The sequence below is a fragment of the Dermacentor andersoni genome, chromosome 11, assembly GCF_023375885.2.
Source record: "Dermacentor andersoni chromosome 11, qqDerAnde1_hic_scaffold, whole genome shotgun sequence".
Lineage (NCBI taxonomy): Eukaryota > Metazoa > Arthropoda > Arachnida > Ixodida > Ixodidae > Dermacentor > Dermacentor andersoni.
The window spans coordinates 90551614-90569876 of record NC_092824.1 but is presented as its reverse complement, the minus strand read 5'-3'; the positions used below and the strand labels follow the sequence as shown (position 1 = coordinate 90569876).

The 18263-nt window shown below is 48.3% G+C and overlaps 1 long non-coding RNA gene across 2 annotated transcripts in view; it reads right to left on the bottom strand.

Moving 5' to 3' along the window:
• The window catches only part of LOC129386858 (uncharacterized), a 101639-nt gene that overhangs the window by 13038 nt on the left and 70338 nt on the right, over positions 1 to 18263 (bottom strand). Inside the window, exons 1-2 of one of the 2 annotated variants that reach the window (XR_008614132.1) lie at positions 8064 to 8695; positions 6726 to 7335 (exon numbers count right to left, since the gene is read on the bottom strand). This is a non-coding gene — a long non-coding RNA (uncharacterized lncRNA). Of the gene's footprint in view, positions 1 to 6725; positions 7336 to 8063; positions 8696 to 18263 lie in introns of those variants that run through there. The other variant, XR_011891123.1, reaches the window with a different exon arrangement.

Sequence of the window (18263 nt, the reverse complement as noted above, 5' to 3'; positions counted from 1 at the left end):
TCAAAAATGTCACCAATCCGACCTGGACTAATACAGGGGTCTTCCTCGGTAGCGATCACTACGTCCTCTGTACAACTTTCCCACTCCCCTCCCTTGCTCGCGCCTCTACTCGTCTCACCCAGATAGTCGACTGGGACCGCTTTCGCTCCACTCGTCTCTCTACTTCCTCCTCTGCTCCTATCACCGATCTCTCTGCCTGGACCGAGACCCTTTTGGCGGACGTCCACACTGCCACATCCACACTCCCTACAGCACCACACTCCACTACGGCAGACAGCCGTCTGCTGCACTTTTGGGAGGCCTATCACGCTGTCCACCGCCGGTGGCAGGCTCAGAAATACAATCGCCGCCTGCGCCTCCGTTTGGCCTGACTCGCGTTGGACATGGAGGAGCACTGCGCCTCTCTCGTTAGACAACAGTGGGGCCAGACCTGCGACCGCATGGCAGGCAACCTGGGCCTCCGCGACACGTGGTCGCTTCTCAGGGTGCTGCTAGACCCTACACACACTAAAGCTTCCCAGCGCAAGGATATCTCCCATCTCCTTCATTCCTCCCCACTCACCGATACTGACTTCCTGGCGGCCCTCCGGGACCACTACCTCTGCACCGACCTACCTACTCCGCTTCCCACCTACTCCGGCTCCCCAAACCCTGACCTTGAGGCGGACATCTCCGTGGGCGAGGTTCGTGCGGCGCTACTCACACTCCGCACCACCTCGGCCCCGGGGGCGGACCGCATCACTAACAAGGTACTCCGCAACCTAGACACCCCCTCCCTCGAAGCCCTTACTGATCTCCTCAATACACATTGGCAGGCTGGCACTCTTCCATCCTCCTGGACCCATGCACGTGTCTCATTCATCCCCAAACCCGGCAAACCTATTGCCCTCGAACACCTCCGCCCCATCTCTCTCACCTCCTGTCTCGGCAAGCTGTTCGAGCATGTCATCCTGGCCCGCCTCCAAACCTATCTGAATGATCATGACTTTTATCCGGACTCCATGTTCGGTTTTCGTCCCCAGCTGTCCACCCAGGATGTCATGCTCCAACTTTCCAAGGATGTCCTACACCCCTCCCACCACAAACGCACTCGAGCTATCCTGGCGCTGGACCTTACTAAAGCATTCGACAATGTACACCACACCGCCATCCTGGACGCTCTCTCCTCCCTCCATGTCGGACCCCGTGTCCATGCTTACGTCACTGCGTTCCTCGCCCACCGCACAGCCGAAATCTCATACGGCCCACTTTCTTCTCCTTCCTTCTCCCTTGGCAACAAGGGTACCCCCCAAGGCTCTGTCTTGTCCCCTCTTCTGTTCAACATCACCCTCTTCCCGCTGGCACGTGCTTTACTAGCTATCCCAGCTCTGTCTCATGCTTTCTACGCCGATGACATCACCCTCTGGGTGACCACCGGCAATCTTGGCGACATGGAGACCACTCTACAGGCAGGTGTGGACGCGGTAGCAGCTCACGCCCGGGCCATCGGGTTGAGCTGCTCCCTGACCAAATCGGAGCTTTTGCTCCTTCGGCCTGGGCGGATGGCCCCCCTGTCGCCTTCTCCACTCACCGTCTACCTTGACGGCACACCCATTCCTCTCGTCTCTACCCTCCGCATCCTCGGACTCTTTCTTCAGTCCAATGGCAAGCACACCACCCTCATCACTCGACTCACAAACACTGTACACCACACTGTCCGCCTCATACGCCGCATTGCAAACCGCCACCACGGCATGCGCGAACACGACCTCCGCCGCCTGGTCCAGGCATTTGTTCTCAGCCGCTTCATTTATTCTCTTCCGTATCTCTACCTTTCTCGTACCGAGGAAGACAAAGTCAACAGCCTCATTCGCCACGCATATAAATCAGCCCTGTCCCTTCCCACATCTACGTCGACGGCTCGGTTACTGTCGATGGGCGTCCACAACTCCCTGACGGAGCTGACGGAGGCCCATCGCACGGCCCAGCTCCTCTGTCTCTCCCGCACCCGCCCGGGTCGCGCACTTCTCTCCACCCTTAATCTCTCCCCTCTTATTCCTCTTCCCACATCACTGCCCATGTCTTCCCCCTCCTAACCGTTAATCCCCTCCCTAAAAATATGCATCCCGAACACCACCCCTCCCGTAGAGCAGCGCGAGCCTCCGCGCTCTGGCGTCAGTACGAACGGCAGGCCGCCGTGGCTTACGTATGTGCTGCCCCGTACCGCCGCTACCCAGCACATGCCCTTGCTGTCACTGACAATTCTCTCCGACCCACTCTTACTGCCTCAGTCTACACTTCTACCTCTGTCGAGGCCGAGGAGGCAGCTATTGCCCTTGCCATCACGCAAACCTCCGCGAAGTACATCTTCAGCGACTCCAAACCTGCGGTCTACAACTACGCGGTTGGACGGGTGGCACACCCGGCCATCGGAATCTTGCGTTCCGATACCGTTCCCTCTCGCCCCATCCAAATCATCTGGGTGCCCGCTCACGTGGCCCATCCTGGTAACGAGGCGGCCAATTCCATCGCTCGAGATTCGACTGACCGAGCAAGCCCGTCCCCGCCGGGAATGGATACGCGCGACGTGCTCCTCACGTACCGCGATATCACGCAGCACTATCGCCTCTCTCGTCTCACCTTCCCCCCTCCGCACCAATCCCTTTCCCAGCCCCACGAACACTTATGGCGCCACCTTCAGGCCCATACCTATCTTACTCCCGCACGTCTTGCCCTCTTCCACCCCGGGACGCACTCGCCGGCTTGCCGCTTATGTGACGGCTCCCGCGCCGATTACGTTCACGTCCTATTCTCCTGTCCGGCACACTTGCCCCCTGCCTCTTGGCGCCTAAGCAATCCGCAGCAGTGGGAGGCTGCTTTGTCCAGCACCGAGCCGGATATCCAACTCCGGCTGGTGAACTGGGCGGAGGACGTCGCGACTAGGCATGGCCTGGACGCCACAACCGGCAGCCTGAAGGCCGCCCACAATGCTGCTTTTTAATTTTTTAATTTGCTTTTACTTTTGGCCTTCTCATCAATAAAAGTTTTTCACCACCACCACCACTAAGGGCCTTGAGCTGCAAGTGACCACCCGTGAGGGCACGTACTTCAGCAAGCGCTGTTCTGGAAAACAACCATCGGAAGGTATGTTTAACTGCTGCAGGATTGTAATTATAACTGTCATGCAAATAATTTTTCATCATAGCTTTTTAACACCTGCACTGTCTGTTAGAATGGACCAGGCAACTGCCCCATTTGCTGTTTTTGGTTTTCAAGGCAAGCATGCATCTCCTGTCGATACCTGAGAAAGGCCCATCTAACGCGACAGTCAAGGCTGAAGCGACAACTTAAGAAGAAAGTCTCAAGTACGACACAGAAGCTCCCCGCAGCAAAGAATAGAATCAAATGACTGGCATCTGGCTCTGCAGCCCTCAAAGACCAGCTGATCAACATGCAGCAGGAGAACGCCTCAAAACCAGAAGTCCTGCGAGCACAGATTGAAACTTTGCCTCTCAAGCAGCGCAAATGTGTTATGCACTGTTTCTCTGCTGCAAGCAAGAAAAATGCTAAAGGAAACATCATTCAAAAGACTGAATTCTTGAATGTATTCTTTTGAAAATGAAAAGCACCAAATTGTACGAGCATCTTCGCAGACATAACATCATTTCCTTCCTGAGCAACAGTACATTGAAGCGCTACCTGAGGCTCTACAAGAGTGGATTTGGGTTCAGCCACAAAGTGCTAAACCAGCTCAAGCTCAGAACAAAACATATGAGCAGCATGAATAGACGTGGCGGCGTTTTGGTCGATGAAATTAAACTGCCTGAGCGCCTTATGGTAACTCCTTCGGGCCACATAGAAGGCTTTGTCGACATGGGCCCTTTCACATCTGAAGGGCAAACTGTAATCTGCGGCCACGGCATGGTAGTAATGTTCGTGCCATTTACTGGAAAATAGAGCCAGGTTATTGGTGCATTTGCGACAAGCGCTAACGTGAAAGCAGAAATGCTTGCGAAAGTATTAATTGAGGCAACAATTCTTGCTGAAGCAAATGGACTGTTTGTCGATTTCGTTACGTGTGATGGCGCGTCTTGGAATAGGTGGATGTGGAAAATATTGAGAATTGGAGTCAAGTCAAACAAAATCACTTGCAAGCTGGACCACCCTGTGGACTCTGCTAGGCATCTCCACTTCTTGTTCGATTTTCCGCATTTGCTGAAGTGCCTCAGGAACACGCTCCTCAAGCATCCCCTGAATACACCTTATGGCATGGTATGTGGCAAAATTTCATATTTGTAACACAGTTCAAAATTTCACTTTCATCTTGTGGATGTTCCAGTGGAGAGTTATTTATGCTTCTAAGTACAATAACACAAATAAAGAGCTAAATGTCTGTTTTATATTATTTGGTCATTTTTTCAGGTTTCTATCCAGCCTTTGAGGGAAGCTTTCAAGATCGACTGCACCAATGTCACTTTGAAAGCAATGCCTGGCCTTTCATTCATTCATCTGCAGCCAAATAGTTTTGAAAAGATGTGAGTGAATTTCGCTTTTCAACTCTTCGGAGATTGTGTTATCAATGGACTCCAGTTTTATAAGAATAGACTGGAGGCTTCGGGGGCGGCATTGATGCTACACTGTCATTCTTTCGGTAAGCAACACAAAAATAATCCATGTTACTGTTATTCTGCATGATGGAACAGCCCCATAGAAATATCTAAGCAATTGTACTTTGTATTGTATTGCGAGAACCTGGTTTAGCTCACTTTCCATATGCTTGCTGATAAGCACGTATATTGACTGTATTAAGGGGTCACATAAAATAAAATATAAAAATTCTGTAGTGGCAGCCCTTATTCCAAAAAGAATTTCCATTTCTGTACTCTTTCAGGACCATCAACTGCCTCATCAAGATAATGACATCCCGCTTTGCAGCAGAAGCTTTGCGCGCCTGCACCAAGAAGGCACAGACACTGAAAGACTTTCTTGAATTTCTTCCTTCTTGGCAGAGTCATGCTAAAGGAGTAGGTGGATTTTTAAGTGATTCAACTGCAGATGGCCTAGGGGCGATGATATCCAGCACAATATCACTGTTGGGTTATCTTGTCAGCCAGGCATTTAGGTATGTTATGACATCCAAGTTAAGCTAGAATTCGCTGGAAAACTTTTTGGGTACAGTCAGGCAAGCATGTGGGTCTAATGACCACCCAAAACCAACGCAGCTTCTAATTGTCGTTAAGTGCGTATCCTTTTATAACCTTGCGAAAATATTACGCTCAGGCAATGCTGGCCTTAATGGAGCTAGTGGATAAATGAGTTCTCTCCTGAGTGCGCAAGATGCTCCAGCTGAAGAAGCCAGGGTTGCTGCAATCGACCATCTCATTGAGGAAGGAAACCTAGCTTCAGCCGAGCGCATGCTTCGTAGTATTCCTGTTGAGCACAGAGAGTTGGTGGACAGAAGAGCGACGATTGTCTAATGCATTACATGGCAGGGTATGTCGCTCGAAAGTTTCTGAAGCGTTATGACTGCATGCCTTGCAAGGCCTTTCTTTTGGAAACCCCCAATACGGAGAGCAGAAACTCCGAGTTCACTGTGACATGCGACAAGGGAGGATTGTTATATCCTTGGCTGGAGCTTTTCAGGGCACTGAAGAAGTTGGAGGACATCTTCACTGTGTTCTTCAGCCGAGAGAAACTCTGCAGTGACAGCATAGTGGATGTAATGTTGCTAGTGAAGGAGAACTTCGGCTATGCCTTAGGCTGCAGCCAGCACTCAGATGCGCTCACAACAGAGTTGACCAAGTTCTATGTGCTGACCAGGCTGCACTTCTATGTAAAAGGGGTCAACCAATTGCGACAGGAACGGCATAAAAAGAAATTGCACGCGAAGATAAGCCGTTGCTCATAGTGCCTATCTCGTAGCAGCCGTAAACCCTGAAAATGGAAACAAATTGCACGTGAACATGAGCCGTTCCTCATAGTGCCTCTCTCATAGCAGCCATGCACCTTGAGAAAGAAGTAGCTGCCCATCTTTTGTACCAATAAAGAGTTGTTTTTGGCCACCATGCATTCTCTTTATTTTGCTGTGTTACGAAATTTTGCTATCCCTGGTAACCCCTACGACCGCATAATAGTGGCATTGCCATAGGATTAACTCCCTAGCTTTCAGTGGATATATGCTTTCGTAAACAAAACCACACTTACAGGATTAAAACCTCATCATATTGGGCCTCTGTTCCAAATGTGTTAGTACATGCGCCGCAATTGTTTGGCTCACTTGAACTTGTAAATGTGATTGGGTCCTAACCTGTATGAAAATTGTTAATGGCAAATGAACTAACCAATTTACCCATTCACATCTTTACCTCTTCAGTGTTCGCAAGCTTTTAGATTAGAAATCAGTCGCACTGTCGTGCGGCCGTTAGTCTGCACTCGTTGGGTCGGCCTTATTTTCACACAAGCTTGAAGAACGTTCACCTTTCCACCTTTCTCTGCACCTTGCCTTAATTTCAGAGGAAGTTTTCAGAAAACATGCTACGGAGCTGCGCGCTTTCTTTTTTTTGGCACGACACCAAGCGCACACAGCTTTCTCTACGTTGAAAATGCTCCGAGTTTCGTGTTCCGTACAGCCCATGCTCTAGTGGCGCAATCTGGCAGTGTAGACGTGAGATGCCCCACCCGCGGGCTCTCCCTGACCCCACTACCCCCTTCTAGCTCACAATACTAATAGAAAGGAGCATTCTTACAGACTTTTGATGTCGCATGTAACCTCAGAGTCCGGTGCTTGTCAGATCTTCATCAGTCAGTGTTCTCGCTGTCACCGCCAGCGTTGCTGCCTTGGTGTTGGCCAGTCAACTCGTCCGTCCCTGATGCCGGTGTCTCGAACTCTGTCGGTGACGTGGCATCCCAGCCTCATCAGTTAGGCCTAACTCCAGGTCCCGCTGCTACTTCTAGTGGCGACGAGACGCCCTGGGGTCTATCACACGTGCTGGTCTGCCTCTGAAGGGGAATCCTTGCTGGAGTGCCCGAGACTGGCATGAGAGGCTGAAGCAGGTCCCAGGAGCCTCACTCGAACGTCGCCGAGGTCGACGGCCATACCCTGGACAGCCAGCGCCACGAACTTGACCAAACCTCCATCACTCCCATCGCCAGTGTGATGCTGACGCTGCAACCTTCTTGGCCCAGAGCCATGACGATAATGCCAGCTCAGCGCCGTTTCTCTCTTGATCACAGCTTGGGTCACGTGCCTCAAGGGCTCGTGCCATTCGGACCGATACGTGCACATTGTCCTCTTCCTTTCTTTCTGCGCCGCATGCCTCTTATATATGACACTCCTCATATTTCCAGCTGTATGTCCTGGACAGAAAGCATCAAGCAGAAGTTGGCAACCAAAAGGAGAAATTAACTTAAAATTCTGCAGGCAATACATGGCTAGTCACTGCCACAATCCCATCTAGCACGTTTCTGACGCACCTGGGCTTCGTCGAGCCTTAAGAGCCTGGCCGTGATAAATTAGTGGCTCTAGTGTCGCAGTGTTAAGCTCGAGGTTGTGGATTCTATTCCGACCGTGGCATTTCGCAGCTATATTTCAGTTGGAGTGAAATGGTAAAACGCTTGTGTAACTTTAATTGAGGCGAACAGCATGGGTGGACCTAAATTTTAAAAAGAATTCTTTACTTCTTTAATGGTTTATGCAATCATAAGCTGTAGGAGATCGGTATCCAATTCAGCACAACTGTGTACTGCAAAACGAGAAACAACATTTAAATAGAGTATTTTATACAACTGCCTCCTATTTACAGCGTGGAATTTTGCCACAAGTGCAGGTGACAAGTATGCTGCACAAATACATAGTGATTCACCGGGAGAATGTAGCGTATTGTTTACAAAAGTTGCACAGGCCATCACTACGAATCACTACATCATCACTACATCATGACTACATCACTCATCACTACATCATGACGGCCGCGAGGATCCCCTACATTTGTGGGTATTTATAGGGTCGAATTGTCAGCAACAACTTCAACATGCTGCTGACCAGCGGATCCACATTCTCTAAACAAGAATGTGCGAACACGTACAGTCCCTGTTGGCTGGGTGGGATAGCCTGAACTTGCGCATCGAGGAAGTCCCTGCTTGATGACACGATAAAAATCCTCAGCAGACTTCTCATCCCAAGCATGGCAGTCCAACCGTCCCGTCGCCAAGAGTTACTCAAAACTGAGGAAATTGTGGGGCTCCTGGGCCAACTCTGTTAGTGAGATGGAACGAAGAAAGTCTGATAAGCAAGCACAAAAGACATTTTGGAAGAACGTGAAATGAGAAAGAAATAGTGCAGTGTGCAAACGTATTATTGCGTGCCTACATGCTCACGTAAAAGGCAGTGCTAGAAAGTCTTATTTGACAAAGTAGCTGCTTATCACATGTCGAACTCTAACTTGGATAATTTTCGTACAACCCTACAATGCACGTTTATTCTGCTTGTGCTCTGGCCGATTACGTGCTCTACCAGGGAGGCACAAGGATTCTGAAGAAGGAAGTTGAACATGGGACGATAAGAGTGTTGCCGGTACTTCCTCGCGTAGAGATGTATACTCAAAATTAATGTGCCAGAATCTCATCTCCATAAATATCTTTCCCTTGAACAGTTGTGTAAATATTGAGATGACAAAGGAAGATAGGTGGCTATGAGACACCATATGGGACGTCTGCGGGTTAACAGCAATTTACATGACAGCAATTTACATGACATCATGACATCAACAAGCAATTTACATGACATGTGGACAGAGGGAGGTAGCCATGGCAACAATTAAAGAAAAGCGGAATAGTCACTGGAGTCGAAGTAGCACATCTTTACAAAGTAGCACTTACACCACTCATTGGGGGCAGGAGGAAAGGGTCCCTCGCTTCTTGTGCTACTCTGCTAGAGCTGATAACCCATCAGAATGGTAAAGCTTAGCATTGCATACGAAATCCAGAAGACCATCTTCGAACTATTCTGAATCATTCACGTTATATCTAAATGCTGGCTCATACCCACTAGGGGGTATGATACAAGGCCATGCTATAAAGATTTAAAATTTTATTCCTGGCTTTACAGTACACTGTTGTGTGGAATTGGATACTGGGTTCCCATTGATTACGGTGACACAAACCGTTAAAAATTCAATTATAGGCCCATTAGTTTGCTTTCGCTATTGTTTAATGTATTCATGAAAGTAACTTCCAATAAAACACTTGACTGAGCAGTACGACAGAATTCGAGGTGCTTCAGTCAGCTTAGTAAGCTCATGGACTGCACTCTGCATTTGCAGTGAGCGACAGATTTGGTGCGGAATTCCACTGGTCGCTTTTCAATGAACCATTTCCGGATTCAAATGGAAAGGCTGAATAAGGCCACAGCAGCCCCCATTGGTGAACACTTTAGACTAAGAAACCTATAAGAAATTGCCTAAACTACCGTCATTGCCGAGGGACGATTACAAAATCGTCATTTGCCTGAACCAGGACCTTCCTCTAAGGAACATTCTCACTCCCATGCTTGCACAAGCAATCATAGAGGCATTTCAAGCAAGCTTCAAGGCTGACCAATTCATCCTTAGAATTAATCCTGCATTAAACATAGCGATCCTATCGACCAAACACGAGGAAATTGCGGACAAGGCACGCCTCATACGCAATCTTGTACTGAACGGCAGGGCCCACGCTGTCCGCGCCTACGCTGCAAACGGAGACGACACTCTAAGAGAGGTCATTCACGGTGTACCGATGAACACCTTGACAGACACTCTCATGGCCCATCTCCGAGTGAGAACGCAAGGGGTAGAGATCATCACAGCCCAAATGATTGGCACAACCAAAAGTGCAGCCATCACCTTTTTCGGGCCCAAGCTACCTCAGACAGTCTATTATTATGGAGGGGAGCTCCGTTGCTACCCATTCAGACCCACAATTCAAGTTTGCAAGGTCTGCCGAGAGAAAGGACATCGCACGGACATCTGCCCAAATCCGGACCGCCCTATCGGCTGGCTGTGTGGACTGACAGATCCAACAGATGGACACCCATGTGCTGTTAGTTGCGCCTTGTGCGGGGAGGCCCATCCCACAGGGGACCCAACTTGCAAAGAGAGACTTAAGCCACTGAAACCTCGACAGCCACAACAGGAGGCCAACCACGTCCATAAGACCCTCCGGGACAACAACAACCACCCACAGAGGACGAAGAACATGTGCTGGTTCTGCTCTGAAGAGGAAGAAGCCTACAAGTGGGGCGACGACAAGCGCTGCTCCCGGTTGCGCTCGCGGTCCCCAGGCCGACGACCCCGAACGCCACCAAGGAACAAGGCACAAACACCAACTCAGCAGAAGAACCACCACAACAATTCGCCAGCAGCAGGTCGCAAAAGCATCGGCGGCAGCTATGGACACACCCAACAGACACCATCAGCCAAGGTAAGCTGGGCGGAGGTCGTGGCTCCCAAACCTGCATATACTAAAACCATCACACAAAACGTAGAATATCAAAGAGTAATCACAAAACAAACAACTTAAACAACGCCTAGACAGATATATGAGAGCAAAATAGCCTACCTCGGAAAACAGCTGGCCCAGCTTATGGGAACCACAAGACCCATAGTACAGGCTACACAACAGCAAATAAGTAGCCCAAACAAAAAACCACCAGACAACGGGCACACACAACCACAACCTACACCACCTGGAGATACTGTAGTTCACACAGGGACACAACAACCAGAAGCAAACCTCACGGTACAACAAATACAGCAGCAAACTCGCGTACAAATGCAGCAGTTCTTGGTAGAATTTCAGGAACTAAAGCGATACGTTGATGAAACCCTTAAAAAAGAATCGAAGCGTAAACGTAAGCACAGCAAACAGCGATCCCAGGAGACCGATAACAAAAGCATGTTGACCTCGGACGCTGAAAGCACAACCACCACCACTTATCATGGTAAATAGGCGGCCTCGAAAAGAGAATCTCACAATATGGTCCTGGAACTGTCATTCTTTGCACAACAAACACACTTCACTCACACCATACATACAGGCGGTGCTGATTCCTCCAGACATAATCTGCCTGCAAGAGGTGAGAGCTAGGCCCAAGGCGATTACAGGCTACAGACTACACATAGAGCCAAACCACCCGAAGGTAGCGACACTCGTCCGGAAGGAATTGGCAGCAACACTTACAATGGTACCACATGAAGACACTTCCACACCACATCGTCACGATCTGGCCAGCCAAAAAGGGACGACCGAAGCTGGCAACCCATATAGTCCCCCGCAAGACTGGAAAGCAGAGTTTGGCCACATCTTCCAACATCTGAACACCATGCTTCAACCAAGCGACCGCTTAATCATCACAGGGGATTTCAATGCATGGCACACGACATGCGGATATGCTAAAGACAGGCCCACAGGTACAAGACTCCTAGAGGGGATAGAGCGATATGACTAAACACTCCTCACGACACCAGGCAGGCCGACCCGTATGGGAAACAGTGTAAACAGGGATACCACACTCGACCTTACAATCGCCAACAATGCCATAGCCATGCACTGGAATGTGTTAGATGACACCCTAGGAAGCGATCAAAATATAGCGTAAATAACCTATGAAACAGTTCAACTATGACGCCCGCTCGGAAAAGCCAACTCACTAACTGGACTAAGTATCGAGAGCAACAGCAAGTAGGAAATCGGCCCAAACCAGAAACAATAACTGAATAGACTCACTACACTAAGGGCACCTAGGACGAAAACGATAAAATATATCAGACTACGGCAGACACCCCCGCCATTGACAACCACTTGACAGACCTTTGGGAAGCTCACCGGGGCCTTACCAAGCGGTGGCGCCGACAGAAGCTAAACAGAAAACTCAGAATCCGAATAGTGGCAATCATAGAGGAAGCAAACGCATACGCCCAAGAACTCTACCATAAGAATTGGCGCACATTCTTTGACTCCTTAAGAGGTAAATTAAACACGAAAAAGACATGAAACATCCTACAGAGTTTTTTGGACCCCTCTATCACAAGAGCTGAAACAAATGCTACCCTTCAACGACTAGCAGGGGAATTTCAAGGGGACCAGGATCAGTTAATACAAGAACTGAAACAACGGTACACGGGAGAAGACAAGTGAGGCACAAATCCGATACCAAGTCAAGAATACAAAGGAGCACCCAACCACGAGCCAGATGCACTCATCACCTTTGCGGAGGTGTATGCAGTGGCACAAAGCTTCAAAAGGAACACAGCAACCGGATTGGACGGCATTACAAACGCAGAATGGACACTGGCACAGATTGTACTCGTACCCAAACTAGGAAAGCGGAGAAGCCTTGATCAGCTACGACCAATCTCAACGCCATCCTGCATGGGCAAAATCATTTAAAGTTATACTCGCCCGTTTTGAACAATACACAGAAGGGGGGCTCCGACCAACATCTATGTACGGATTCAGGTGAGGGATGTCTGCCCAGCACCAGGACATATTTTTATTGCTCAAAGAGGAGGTGCTCAACCCACCTCCAGGTATCCTCAACAACTTACTCCTTGCACTCGACATCAAAAAAGCCTTCGACAACATCGCGCATTCTACCATACTAGACGGTCTCACAGCCATTGGATGTGGGGAACGCGTATTCCACTACGTTTCTGCATTCCTTGACAATTGCAAGGCACAGATTGGCATGGCTGGCACAAACTCACCACCATACGACCTCCCACTGAAAGGCACGCCCCAGGGTTCCATCCTGACCCCGTTCTTCTTTAACATCGGCCTCGGGAAACTAGTCCTACAACTGGAGGATATACCAAACCTAGGCTGTGCCTTTTACGGACGACATTACACTATGGGCAACCAAGGGCTCCTATGGAGAGTGGCAAGATATACTGCAAACTGCTACAGACAAGATCCAAAGCTACCTTCAGGCAGCAGGTATGACCTGCGCCCCCAACAAATCAGAATATAAAGTACGTCACCACTTACGGGCCTATTTTATGTTATGTGAATGAATGAATAGCTTTCCATCATGTGCAAAAACCTCTGCAGTGCTTCATACCAGTTTTGCTGCCAATGTACATATGCCAGTAAGTGATGGAGGGTGCATGGAGGCTGGATCATCGTGCATTGGAGCTGGGAGTGGTAAGTATTATTACTTTTTTCTTAAGCCCTAAATTTACTGTTCTTCCATCTTTATAGGTGTTAGAGATGCCATTCTGCATAGAAGCTCGTCAGCCATTGCAGCTGCACCAAGTGACGCGAAGGCACCAGCTCTGGCCAGACCATCTGGCACCAGGAGAGGAGGTGGTGGTGAGCGCCTCAGCGTTTAGCGTTTCTATTCGCGGTCTAAGATGTATTTTCATTCCAGCTGTTGAGTGGACCAAGGGACAGACGAAGCTGCTGCTAGAGTACTACTACAAGTACTTCCCGCAGATTGGCCCGTTCAAGAAATTTAAAAACAAAAAACAGGCTTCCAAGCAAATCTCCATGGACGTTGAAGCTGTACTTGGCATCAAAAAAAACAGACGAGCAGTGTGAGAACCGGTAGAAAACTGTGATCAGACGTCGCAAAGCTGCCTCAGACAACAACAACAGATCTGGGGCATCACAGACTCTTGTGCCATTCGATGATGAGATTCGTAAAATAGAAACCATTGACGACAGCATTGAACCAGAAGTGCAAAGAGATGCCTCGAGGGTTATATTCAAGGACTCGCTGAAATCTCCAGCACTAGTCTCACCAAATGCAGGTAGCATTAAGAAAAATGAAAGCCAGTCACCAAATGCTGATGTAAAACCATGTGCAAACACTACACGCTTGCAACACAAGCAACTGTTTTTTTCTGAAATGAGGGCGATTAATGAAAAGCGTGAGTGTCAGAAAGTAGCCAGAGATGCCGAGAAAAAAAATCGCAGAGCTCAAAGGCAGGTTGAGCAACAGGCACATCTTGAAGAACGGCGCAAGATGCACGTTGAGTGAATGGAAATCCTGCGTCAAGCTTTCGGTCTTCAGAAATAAAAGACTTCATATTCAGGACTAGTAAAAGGGATGGTAAAGCAAGCAAGAAGCGACAGGGCAATATGCAAGAAATTGTGGATTGTCCTGCCCCTTGTGCTTTTGAATTGCGCGTTATGTGCTAGTCCTAAATATGTCTACTATACAATTAGATTGCTTGGTTTCAATGCATATTTATTGTTACCATTTAGGCACAGAAACAAGGCACTACACTGGACAAAAGTGAATGGACCAGCGACTCTGCCTCTTTTTCTGCTATGGTAGTAAATTTAACAGGTTGTTTTTCTCAGCAAGCCTCTGGTCCATGTACTTTTGTTCAGAGTCATGTAATTTCCTGAGTTCATGGTTTCGGTCTCCGCAGTCCCATCTTCACCATCAAGTGAGCTCTCCTGATACCAGCCAAGGCACGTAGTAGGTTACTGTAGCATCGCCAAGAAAAGCCAGCCTACAAGCAGTGCCCCCTACGCGCATTACAGAAGAATCCTGGTGCGACAACTGGGCTGGGAGAAGCAGGGCCAGAAAGAAGCCCGGTGCTTGAGAGAGTGGAATAAATGTTCCTTTCAGTTTTATCCGAGTCCAGTCTGCTTATCTTGAACATAGATAACTCCCGCGCCGGGAGCAGACATTACAAACTGGCGACGAGGATCATCCAATCATAAAAAGCCCACATGGCACCAGAAGAGGCCAAGAAACAAATCAGCGGACGTAAATCAAGAAAAAAAATCCATGCAAGATGGAAGCCATGCTGCCCGCCTTCCTGCCATTGGACCCGTACTCGAACCCAACGTCGCTCGCCCAGCAGTGGACGAACTGGCAAGCCCGTTTTGACAACTTTCTACTAGCAGCAAACATACAGAATGCAGCCCGCAAATGCCCTATGCTGCTACACTACGCAGGAGATGCGGTGCACGACATTTTTCTGACGCTTCCGGATCGAGGCACAAACAATGAAACGGCAGTTGCGAAGCTGAACGCACATTATGCACCAAGAAAGAATGCGGTCTACGAGAGGCATGTTGCATGAGAGGCACACACAGGGGGGCTTTTTTGACATGCTCCCATGTCAAAAAAGACAGTGGCGCAGTTGCTTGTTGCAAGATGTGCCCAGTCGGGGAAATGCCATGAGCAGGTGTTTGATAAAGACTGTCTGAGGACGGCCAAGGCTGCAATGGCCTCTGTGCTAGCCCAGCCCTCCACATCCAAGATATCAGATCCTTGCGTACCTCTTTTGTGATATGTTTGTTATGTATTTTATTCAGCTAAGCGAGTTTTGGAGAAATAAAATGGCATTTTAGTATTTTTCTATGCAATTTTAGTATTTTTTGGCATCTTCTGTAGTACTTGTTGCAGTGTGGGATTGGCAGGTCTGGTATAGGACTTCCATCCGAGTTCAGGATGAGCGTCAGATCATGCTCAGTCATCCCAATTTCAGTGCGTGTAGCATGGTAGTGCTGGCCGCCAGTTATGTCATGCATAGTGCTTGCCAGGAGCATGTTCAAGGTGTCCATTACTGCATTGCTGGTTGTCTTGCTTGACAATAGTGACGATAGCTGCTTCTCTAGAGGAAGACTCATGAAGAAGCTGCCGCTGTGCTCAAAGTCGCTACCCAGGTATTCTTTCTGGCACACAGAACACTACACTTTCAGTTCTTTATGTTCTTCGAAAGTTCTTGCCTCGGCGAGCAGTGCCATGCAGTCTGCGCAGTAAAAGTGGAACATGATGTCGTTCAGGTCTAAGCCACACAATTTTTTAAACAGTTACTTACTTTCGGGGAATGCTTTTTTTCCAAGAGGTTGTTAAACAATCTTTGAATATTTTCAATCGCTGCCCACTACAGCCCGTGCTTAATAGCGATGTCCAACAATCATACGAACGCGTCAACGTGCGTCAGCGTTCCTCCTTCAATAAACAGTTCACCTAGATCTTCGGCATCAAAAAAATGGCTTACGCCTGCAGTTGTGTTCCCTGAATGATTTTCGTGCGGACCACTTTGCTCATCATGCGATACTTGCAGCAATGTTCAGGGAGTCGCCGTCTCATCTGGTACAATTGGTGAAGGCTGGCTTTGCTCATCATAGCAGTCTTCATCACAGCTTGCCTCTAGAGATGAAGACGTGTCTGAACATGCGTAATGTTCCAGAGGCGAACATTCAGATGAACAGGGGTCATCACATGGCAAGTCTTGTGGAGCCAACATTGTTGTAGCTGTTGCTGGGAGACGGTTGGACAAGTCAATGGGCGCCATTTTGTTGACTTTGGCACGCAGCCGCTTGATCCAGGGTAGAGGTAGACTTTGCGCGTTTTCGGCAGAGCCATCGCGTCCTGACGCTCGCGCAAACTATGACCACGCTATGACCAAGTGGCGAGGGATAAGCCAAGTGACCTTTGCACACACCATGCACTCTGGCTATCGCTAAAGCCCAATGGCCCAATGGCTGTGTTATGGCTAGCTGGGTGGATACTCATCACACTCGCAAGATTATTTTTTTAAAAATTTTGGTGTGGTGATGTAAGTGACGTTGGTATGTGGTGCCCAACGATGGAGGTTACACGTATGCTCAATCAAGGCGGCAGTGGTCGTGTTTTCTGTGTCTTCAGGTAGCTAAAGCACAGCCCTCCGAGATCTAACGACTCACTCCAAGACCCCACTATCACTGGGGTGCAAGCGCTGGGGCGTAACTTTAGTCACCAGCTATTTCTAATTTTATTATTGATTTTTACATAAAAAGTAGTTATTCTTGTCTACTGCACTTTTTAGAGTTTCACACGTATGTTTTAGCACATGTACATATGCGCATGTTTCAGCACCTGGCATGGCCTGGTTGTCTGGTGTGCGTGCGTCATTTAGCATGTGCATGTTATAGAAATCTGACAAGCCCGACAGGCCCTAGCATTGTCGTCAGAATTGTGTATCATATCGCAGGCTGAGGCCGGTTTTCGTGAACGATGTTTGTGCTTGTGTGCTTTGTGAATGAGATTGACAAGACGAAAAGATATGCCATACCCGTCAAAGATATACACGACTTCGACCCGCTCCACGTGTTGGACTTAGATAATAAAGTGACATCGTTAACTGGAGCGATCTGAACATCGAGGACAGCGGCGAATGTGTTGTCCAGATTCTGAAGCTGGCAGGTAAGTGTTAATTGTATGTGTGCCTTGCGGTTTTATGATTATTTGTGAAATGTGATGCGTTATTTCTGTTTCCAGAACGTCGATAGTGTTTCGGGATCACCTCGATCCTGTGCTCGCACGAATGGCCAGCTCAGCGACTTGTGAGCGGTAGATTTGCCATGCATGTCGGCTGCTTGTACGGATCGTGTACCAGTACATTCCATCCTGTTGACGTTGCTCTCGATCGTAAATGGTGTTCTTTAGTTGTCATCATAGCCCGTAAATTCCACCAATCATTAGTGGACGGAATTTCTCATATGTATGCGATCTTGAGCACCTTTTCATTCAGCAGCTAGAATTATCATTGCGAATAAAAATCAATTATGCAATCTTGCTTATAGGAAGTTTTTTTTTCCATTTTAGTTATTTTAGACTTGACAATTGCGTTGTCAAAGTTTACTGATCTATATGTCAATTTAGAATGCACGGACGCGTGCTTAAATTTTTCACTGGTTTAAATTTTTTATCTTGAAGCGATTTCCGTTAGCAAAGCTATTTTAGGTCCCTTGGAGTGCATATTTAACTGCCATATCTGTGAACTCACTGCCTGTGACAGACAAACTCGCATTATCAGATCTGAGTGTATTAAAATCTGTAAACATGCGCCTTATTACAACACTGTACTACTGATCTAATATTGCGTAATACTGCGGCAGGAATACTGATGCACTGCTGGGTAAACTGTTTGCAGAAAGGAAAGAACACCTGCTCCTCCAATTCATGCGCCCGATTTGGAAGATGCAAGCAGAGATGATGTTCGAATGAGCAGAAAAACTGCCATGCAGGTAAACTTTGAAAAGAGCCTTTGCTTTGTCAACTACTGTCATAACTGGGGTTGCATGCATTTTAATGACTGCGCATCTAAGCTACATTATACCAAACTTTATTTGCAACTCTCGGTGTTCACTGCCTGAGCAACTTTTCAGAATTCATGAAGCTGGTGCGCATATTATAAATAATCTGGTGAGCTGCCAGAATGAAACCCAGGTCCCTACGCAACCTGCTAATTTGAAAAATTAAATGCCTTCTATATGGGTAGTGTTAATGAAAGCTTAGC